This window comes from Brassica oleracea, chromosome C7 (genome assembly GCF_000695525.1).
Source record: "Brassica oleracea var. oleracea cultivar TO1000 chromosome C7, BOL, whole genome shotgun sequence".
Classification (NCBI taxonomy): domain Eukaryota; kingdom Viridiplantae; phylum Streptophyta; class Magnoliopsida; order Brassicales; family Brassicaceae; genus Brassica; species Brassica oleracea.
This window is the reverse complement of record NC_027754.1, coordinates 3,517,337-3,525,695: the sequence shown is the minus strand read 5'-3', so window position 1 is coordinate 3,525,695 and position 8,359 is coordinate 3,517,337. Positions and strand designations below refer to the sequence as shown.

Below are 8,359 nucleotides of genomic sequence, written 5' to 3'. Positions count from 1 at the left end.
GAACGATGTAGACTGGTCTTAACGAGGTTCAGCTGTGCTCAGAGCTCCCATGCATCCTCCAGTGATTGCCTTCAGTATCCTCTTCATGAGGCTGTTGTTCTTGCGCTGAGAATCTACCATCCAGCGACGGTATGTGGCGTCATCTGAGTTGTCATCAAGGGGGGCCAGGTCATATGCATTGTCGCCTCCATCTGTGCGGACAAACACAACATCGTCCATAGTGTCGTCACGGTAAGATGACTTTGGGTCGGCGCAGAGATACTGAGCATCAGGGACGAAGCAGATGTTGGTCACGTCACTTAGCGCGGTGATGTTCGGTTGAGGCAGCTTGCAGTAGAGGTTTTTTCCCGTCCTGACTGAGGAAACTGTAGGTGGTCTCGTCGCGGAGAATCTGGCAGTTGATCAGGTAAGGGATATCAATGAATGCCGCTGTCTCGTTACACTGATAGACGCTGAGATCAAGCTCTTAGTGGCGGAAGAGAGGAGTAAGCAAACTCCCAGAACGGTCTTTCTTCAAAGAACCCTTAACCACTCTGGCTTTCTTGTCCACAAACATCTGAACAAGCAAACAACAGGGACTGGTTGTCATTGGTGCGGTCGGAATCCCAATGGCGGAGGATTTGAGCTCGTCCTCAACACCGGCACATAGCATCTGCAACTCTCCCCGTGTCACCTTTGACGTCTGGTCCTTTGTGAAGAGCAGATTGCTCAGGACCTTAGCAGTAATTCGCAGAACATGGTTACTGATGTGAGACTGACTGGCTGATCGGGATTTGAAATCCCCAGAAGCGATGAATTTCCAGAATGCTTGCTCTGGGATAAACTTCCTTGGGAAGGACGTCTGAGTGTACTCCTCGGACATCTCATAAATCTCAGTCAGGTCTCCAAACTGATGGAGTGCTTAACACCACTCGCAAAGAAAGTGAAAGAGGCTTCCTCAAAGATCGGGAAACCGGCCCTCATGAAAGTTAGCTCCGCGGTGGCGAGGACTTGCCTCACCAAATCAGGGTACAGTGGGTGAGTTCTGTGACAGAGATCATCTACTCCCAACACTTGGAGAACCGCATGTAAATCCTCTTGGAGGCCTTGGTCGCTCAAAGCCCGGCGTCGACGAAACGGGTGGGGAAGATGTTGGTATTGAGCAGAGTGTTGTAGCGGTGTGAGGCTTCCTTATCCCATCTTGTCTCCGAGGACTTAGGGATGTTCGGGTATGTGATGGAGATCTCAGTTCCCTCTTCTCGTGGCCATGGATAGGTTGGGGGAACAGTGTAATCCTCCGGTTCACCCCGAGCGTATGGTGGCTTGATCCTGGATGCTGCCTTGGTTCGCTTGGGAGCCATCTGCAAAACAAAACCAAAGGAAAAAGTTAATACCATTCGATTGGGTTTAGTAGGAAGAGTTAGAAGCTTTTGCGATTTAATTGCTCTTTCCAAACTATCCCAAAACCCAATGTAGAGAGTTCAAGCGATTGATAACGGTAAACCAAATACAATCATTTTAGAAGTCTAGGTACTTAGATCAACTTGCCAATCAAAAATCGATTCAATGGTTCCCAAAATCCATATCTTAGCAATCGATGTATGTGTAATTTAAAAACGTTGGCTAAAGGTGATGACTTTCCATCGAACCTAATCGATTTAACCATTCTCGTCTCTACTTCTATTAACCATCCTAGCAGCAAAAGGAGAGGTCGATTTTGGTTTTGATAAACCCTAAAATCGATCTATTCAAGCGCAAAAAATGAGAAGAGAAAGAGATTTTTAGGCCGAGAATCACAGTGTGATTTCGCCTCTTACCGTTCGATTGGTGATGGTAGAGTCCTGTAAATTAGCCAACCAGTTCGAAACCAAGCAAGTAGAAACCGAAAGAAGTTGAAAGAGTTTTAAGTTTTTAAAGGAGAGGGGAGAGGGGCAATGGGGGCGGTTTTTGTTGAAGTGGGAAAGAGATGGGGAAAGTTCCCTTTTTATAGGCCCACTTCGTGCCCCAATTCCTATTTCCTAGGGTTTCCCTCTACTTTACAAAATTAATTCAAATCTAATAAAATCCCTCTTTTTTTTTTTGGTCCCGAGGAACTAACCTGAGCGGAGCAGCTGCTCCGAAAAATCGGAGACTGTTCCAGTTTAGTAACTTTTTTTTTTTTTTTTTTATTTTATCCTGCAAGTAAGTAAAAAGAAACACAAAAACGAAATCTAAAAAAAATATTTACACTCACCAGTGGGTTGCCTCCCACCGAGCGCTTGGTTTAAGTCACTAACTTGACTTAGTTGGCCTATTAGGCTAAGGGAGGATCGCTGAGGGGAATTTCTTCACCCTCTGCGATTGTTGTCTCAGCAAGGTATGGCTTTATGCGTTGGCCATTGACAACAAATTCTTCCCCTTTCGTGTTCAGCAACACAACAGCTCCGTGGGGGCGGACCTCTATAATGGTGAATGGTCCGGACCACCTAGATCGCAGCTTTCCAATCGTAGCCTTGAGTTGAAACAATCGTAGCCTTGAGTTGAACAGGAGCACCTGATCCTTAGGTTGGAAGCTACAGTTGATGATCCTCTTGTCATGGTAAGCCTTCGTTCTCTCCTTGTAGATCTTAGAGCTTTCATAGGCGAGATGCCTAATTTCCTCCAGTTCGTGAATCTGCATGGATCGTCTCTCTGCTGCTGGTTTGATGTCGAAGTTGAGTAGTTTCACAGCCCAAGCTACCTTATACTCCAACTCAACCGGAAGGTGACAAGCTTTACCGTACACCATATTTTAAGGGGTGGTCCCGATTGGTGTTTTGTAAGCTGTTCTGTAAGCCCAGAGAGCGTTATCTAGCTTGAGCGACCAATCCTTTCAACCTGTGTTAACTGTTTTCTACAGGATGCTCTTGATCTCTCTGTTTGAAACTTCCACTTGGCCACTAGTTTGAGGGTGATATGGTGTGGCTACCTTGTGTTGCACGCCGTTCTTCTTCAATAGACCTGCAAAGATCTTGTAGATGAAGTGACTACCCCCATCACTGATGACTACGCGTGGTACCCCAAATCTTGGAAAGATTATGGTTTTGAACATCTTAGTTACCACCCTTGCGTCGTTTGTGGGACTGGCAATCGCCTCCACCCACTTAGAAACGTAGTCAACTGCTACCAAGATGTACTCGTTCTTGAAGGATGGTGGGAATGGTCCCATGAAGTCGATTTCCCAACAATCGAATACTTAAACCTCCAAGATGAATTTCTGAGGCATCTAATTCCGTTTACTGATATTCCCTTGTCGCTGGCATGAGTCGCATCTAGAGATGTAGGAATGGGCATCTTGGAACATTGTTGACCACCAAAAACCGGCTTGAAGGATCTTAGACACGGTTTTAAATGTCGCAAAGTGCCCTGCATAAGAGGAACCATGACAGTGATAGAGGATCCCTGGAATCTCAGACTCGGATACGCATCGTCGGAATACTCCATCCTTGCAACTATGGTACATATAGGGTTCATCCCAATAGTAATGTCTTGCTCCTCTTAGAAATTTCCGTTTATCATTGCCAGTGAATTTGACAGGTTCTTTATCAGCAGCCAGATAGTTGGCGATCTCAGCAAACCATGGAAGATTGGGATGTTGCTTTTTGATTGCACAGACAAGGTGTTCCAGAACGCTGGAGCAAACTGGACGGAGCGGTTATTCTGTGACGCTTCCCAGACTGATCAAGTAGGCATGCTCGACTGGAAGGTTGTCATCAAGTGTTGTATCTTCATCTATCTTCATTCTGGAGAGGTGATCTGCAACGCCATTCTCAATGCCCTTTTTGTCTTTGATTTCTAGGTCAAATTCCTGGAGTAATAAGATCTATCGGAGTAGCCTTAATTTCGCATCTTTCTTCGTTAGCAAATACCTCAATGCTGCATGATCTGTGTGCACTATCACCTTAGATCCAACTAGGTAAGATCTGAACTTTTCAAAGGCGTAGACAATTGCTAGAAGTTCCTTTTCTGTAGTCGCATAGCGACATTGTGCTTCATCTAATGTCCTGCTCGCGTAATAGATCACGTGAAGCTTCTTGTCTTTTCGTTGTCCTAGCACAGCTCCAACTGCAAAATCGCTTGCGTCTGTCATGATCTCGAATGGGAGCTCCCAATCTGGTGGTTGCACGATGGGTGAGCTGACTAGAGCTCCTATGATCGTGTGGAAAGCTGACAAACAATCGCAGTCGAACTCAATTCTTGTCTCCTTGCAAAGCAGGCGAGTGAGTGGTCTCGCGATTCTGGAGAAGTCCTTGATGAATCTTCTGCAAAAGCCATCGATTCATCTCTTTCTTAACAACATCTTTTAGATTTGGGTTTAACCGCCTCTGATGTTCTACATAAGTCATCGATTCATCTTCTAGGTGTATTCTATGCATGCATAAATCAGGTGAAATACCGGGAATATCAGCTAACGAATATCCTATTGCGGTATTTTCTCAATTCACCCAATAGTTTAGCAGTTTCCACATTATTAAGCTCAGAGTTCACGATGACAGGGTATGTTGAATTAGGTCCAAGAAACGCATACCTGAGTCCTGCTGGAAAGGACTTTAATTCGATCTTTGGAGCTTTGAGTTCGCTCCATGAATCATCGAGCTGGCTGGTTGGTTTTTTAGGAGCAGTTGCTCCTTCTGGTGAAATCTGATTGCTCGTTTCCCCCAGACTTAGAAAAGAGACCGTCTTCTCGATGCTTTCGCACGAGTCTAGCATCTTTTCGTATCCGTTAGCATCAACGTTGCACGTGTTCTGCTCAGACTCTACTCGTATCAGGGCTACTTCCAAAGGATCATCTGCGAGGATTTCTTCGATCATCCCTTATTGAGGGGTCAAGGCGGCATTCTCGTCGCTAATCGTTAAGTTCTGACCATCTAGCATAGGTCGTTTGAGAAGCTCATCCATCTCGAACTTCATCACAATATCTCCTAGTTGGAGATCAATCCTCCAGTTGCGGACATCAATGATTGCACCAGCTGCGCACAGGAAAGGTCAGCCCAGAATGAGAGGGTCTTTTGGTTCATCTTCGAGCTCTAGAACCACGAAGTCTGCCAGAACAGTGGTGTCACCAATTTGAACTTGTAGATCTTCAAGAACACCTACTGGCAACTTGACTAATCTGTCTACGAATACCAAAGAAATCCTGGTTGGCTTGAAGTTGGTTAGTCCCATGCGTTTTGCAACTGAGTGAGGCATGAGATTCACACTGGTACCCAGATCGCATAAAGAACAAGCGAAGACTGTCTTTCCAATCTGAACAGATAGGACAAATTTTTCAGGATCTTCCAATTTCCTGATTGTTTTGTTTTGAAGGACTGCGCTGCATTCTGCGCTGCATTCTTTCGAGACCATCATGATGTCGCTGTCTGCAGAAGTCTTCCCGGAGATCAGCCCTTTCACAAGACTACGCATTGAAGGAATCATTTGAATAGCATCCATGAGAGAGAACTTGACATTCAACTCTTCAAGCATCTTTTTGCACTTCATCTCTTCGCAATCCTTGCGTGATTTCTTAGCAGTGACTGGGTAGGGAACTTTTGGAATGTAGACGCGAGTAGGAACAGATTGATCTTGCGTCGTGGGAGCTATTGGTTAGATCGTCATCGTGGACATCCTCAAGCGAATGTGGTTCTCCCTCTTTCCGTTTTCCCTTCTCTTGAGCAGTGAGTTTCTTGGGGACATGATCTGATAGATGTCTTCCACTTCTCAGCTCGACTGCGTTACAGTCCTTGGGATTCTTGTATGTTTTCCCTGGGAGTGTTCCCTGTTGCCTTTTTGTTGTTTCAGCAGTTTGAGCAATCTGAACGTCCATCTGCCTTATGTGGCTTGCTACAACATCGTATTTGGAATTCAATTTTGTGAACATGTTGTCCATCCGAGTGTTTATCTCGGTTGTAACATGATTCAGTGCTTTTCCTTGAATATGTTGACCTTGCAGAAGTTGCTGCATCATTCCCTTTAGCTCATCAGGCGGACCGCTCGCGGTTGCAGGAGCAGCCTGTGGATTACTCTGCCGGTTCTGAGATTGATTCTGAGCCTGGCTGAGGATGAACATCTTCCCATTCTGATTCTGATTCTGGAAGTATGACTTCTGATATCCAGTGTTTTGGAACTAATTTCCCTGAGATTTGTCGTTGGGGTTGTCTGGATTAGTCTTGTATGAGAACAGATGCGGGTTGTTCCTCACATTAGGGTTTGGATGGTAATTCTTGAACTGCCAACCCTTCCCATTAACGTAACTGACCTCTTGCTGATCTTCTTCCGATGTTTCAGTTTCTGCTGTAGCATCTGTAGTACCTGGTTCCAGATTGGTTTCTTCCGTGACATAGATCTGATTCTGATTGTTCTTGAGCAGCAGATCGACCTTAGCGGCGAGGTCATCAATCTTCCTAGTGTCCATGTTGTTCACCTTCTTGGAATGGTCAGTCTCCTTGTTTTTGTTGGACGAACTAGCTGCCATGTTCTCTATTAGCGCGTGAGCTCCTTCTGTGGTTTGAGTCATGAAATCTCCGTTGCTCGCTGCTTTTAGAGCATTGCGGAACTCCCATTCCACACCATCGTAGAAGATTCCTAGAACATGGTCATCGTCGAACCCGTGATGAAGACACTCTCTGAGGGTATCATTGAACGTTCCCAAGCTTCGTTGAAAGGTTCATTAGCGAGTTGCTTGAAGGAGGAGATTTTGTTCCTTAGGGCAGCTGTTTTGGCTTTCGTGTAGAAGTGTCCCAATAAAGCTGCTCTAACCTGTTCCCAAGAAGTTAGGGAACCTGTAGGTAATGACTTAAGCCATCGTGAAGCTTTGTCTGCTAGAGAGAATGGGAACAACATGCATTTGATGTAGTCGGGTGGGACGCCGTTTGCACGAGTGAAACTGCATATTTCTTCAAAAGCTTCAATGTGTTCCAATGGTATCTCAGCTGACAGTCCATGAAACATCTTTCTCTGGACAAGATTGATCATGCCGGGTTTTATCTCAAAGTCTGCCCTTTGACATGGTGCTGGGGCGATAGCAGAGCGCGTAGCAGGGATGTTACGCGGTAGGTTTCTCTCACCAATTGGGACAGGTGGTTCCCGCTGTGTAGTCAGTTGCTGCGCTGCGATTTTTTTCTGTAACTCTTGCATCTGTTGCATCTGTTGCATAGAGCCATTTGTTTTGGAGTGCCGAAGTCGGCCATTGTTGCAGTGATTGATTTTTGTTGACGGTTGGTTCTTTCTAAGCTTGCGAGTTCCTGATTTGTAAGCGAAATTAAGTCCCCTTGTGTATTGCTCCAAGTATGTCGACTGGTCATGCACCTGGGTCATTAACTGCAAAAAGGATTAAACAAGTCAGAAGTTTTAGAATAAGTAAATAACCGAAAAATAAAGGTAAAAAGCTGGTCCCTGGCAACGGCGCCAAAACTTGATACACTAAAATTGGATATTTGTCTACTTTCAAGTTAACAGTGTAGTTATAATATCATTAGATTCAATTCCAGAGGACCAGTTCACACTTTATCTTATTAGGATCAAAATTTAGCTAAAACGAAGTGGGGTTTTTTAAAGAAGTAAATAACGTAAAGAGCAAGTAACATGATTAGGTTGTTTTGCATTGATTCAAAGGCGCTAGTCTAGGATTTCTTCTTCAGGTTATGAAATCGCAAACCAAGCAATTATTCAAGTCCAATTTATAACAAGTCTAAACTCGGATCCCTCTGATTGAATCAACCCACTCTCGTGGTGTTGATTCCTTTGCGAATCGGTCCTGATGCCTAAACTCTCGTTTGGATCAAGATACGATGGCAAGCCTTAGAGATCAAGTCCGATATGGTCACAATGCACCCTAATATCTACTCTCGCTGACTAGGGATGCAAGGCTCATTCAAATCGTGTCAAGTTATCAATTAACGGCTAGCTAAATCGATTAACCCTAATTCATGCACTGAGTGATCGGTTCAATGCAAGCAACAAAAATAGATATGAATGTAGACAATCTCAAGATGACTTATTTATGCGTAGCTCATGTGGGAACCGGAATTCACACCGTCGAGATTTGTTAATCGGAGGAAAGCCAAGTTAACCTAGCCTTCCCTGAAGGTCCTGGTTATCTGCTGGACCACGCACAACACACTCAATATGAAAGAGTCGAAAGTAATAAATCGTAAAAAAGCGAAAAGAGAACAAAGAGGTCTTATTTTCGAATTCGTGTTTGAGCGTGAACAACAGGTAAGATCCTAGGCCACCAGAGCTGTCGGTACGTTCGCTAGTCTAGCCACCTAAGTTCTAACCTAGTCGAGTCGCAGCTCGATAGTAAAAACGGGAAAATGCCTAAATTGCTCTAAGAATTAAGTTTGCTCTGAGAAAGCTCTCCCTTGCTCCTCGCCTTAAGCCC

The 8,359-nt window shown here is 44.8% G+C and overlaps 1 pseudogene; it reads right to left on the bottom strand.

Annotated features, from left to right (window-relative positions):
- Positions 1-2,272: 2,272 nt before the first annotated feature.
- LOC106302385 lies at positions 2,273-3,301 on the bottom strand (annotated as a pseudogene).
- Between the last annotated feature and the right edge of the window lie 5,058 nt (positions 3,302-8,359).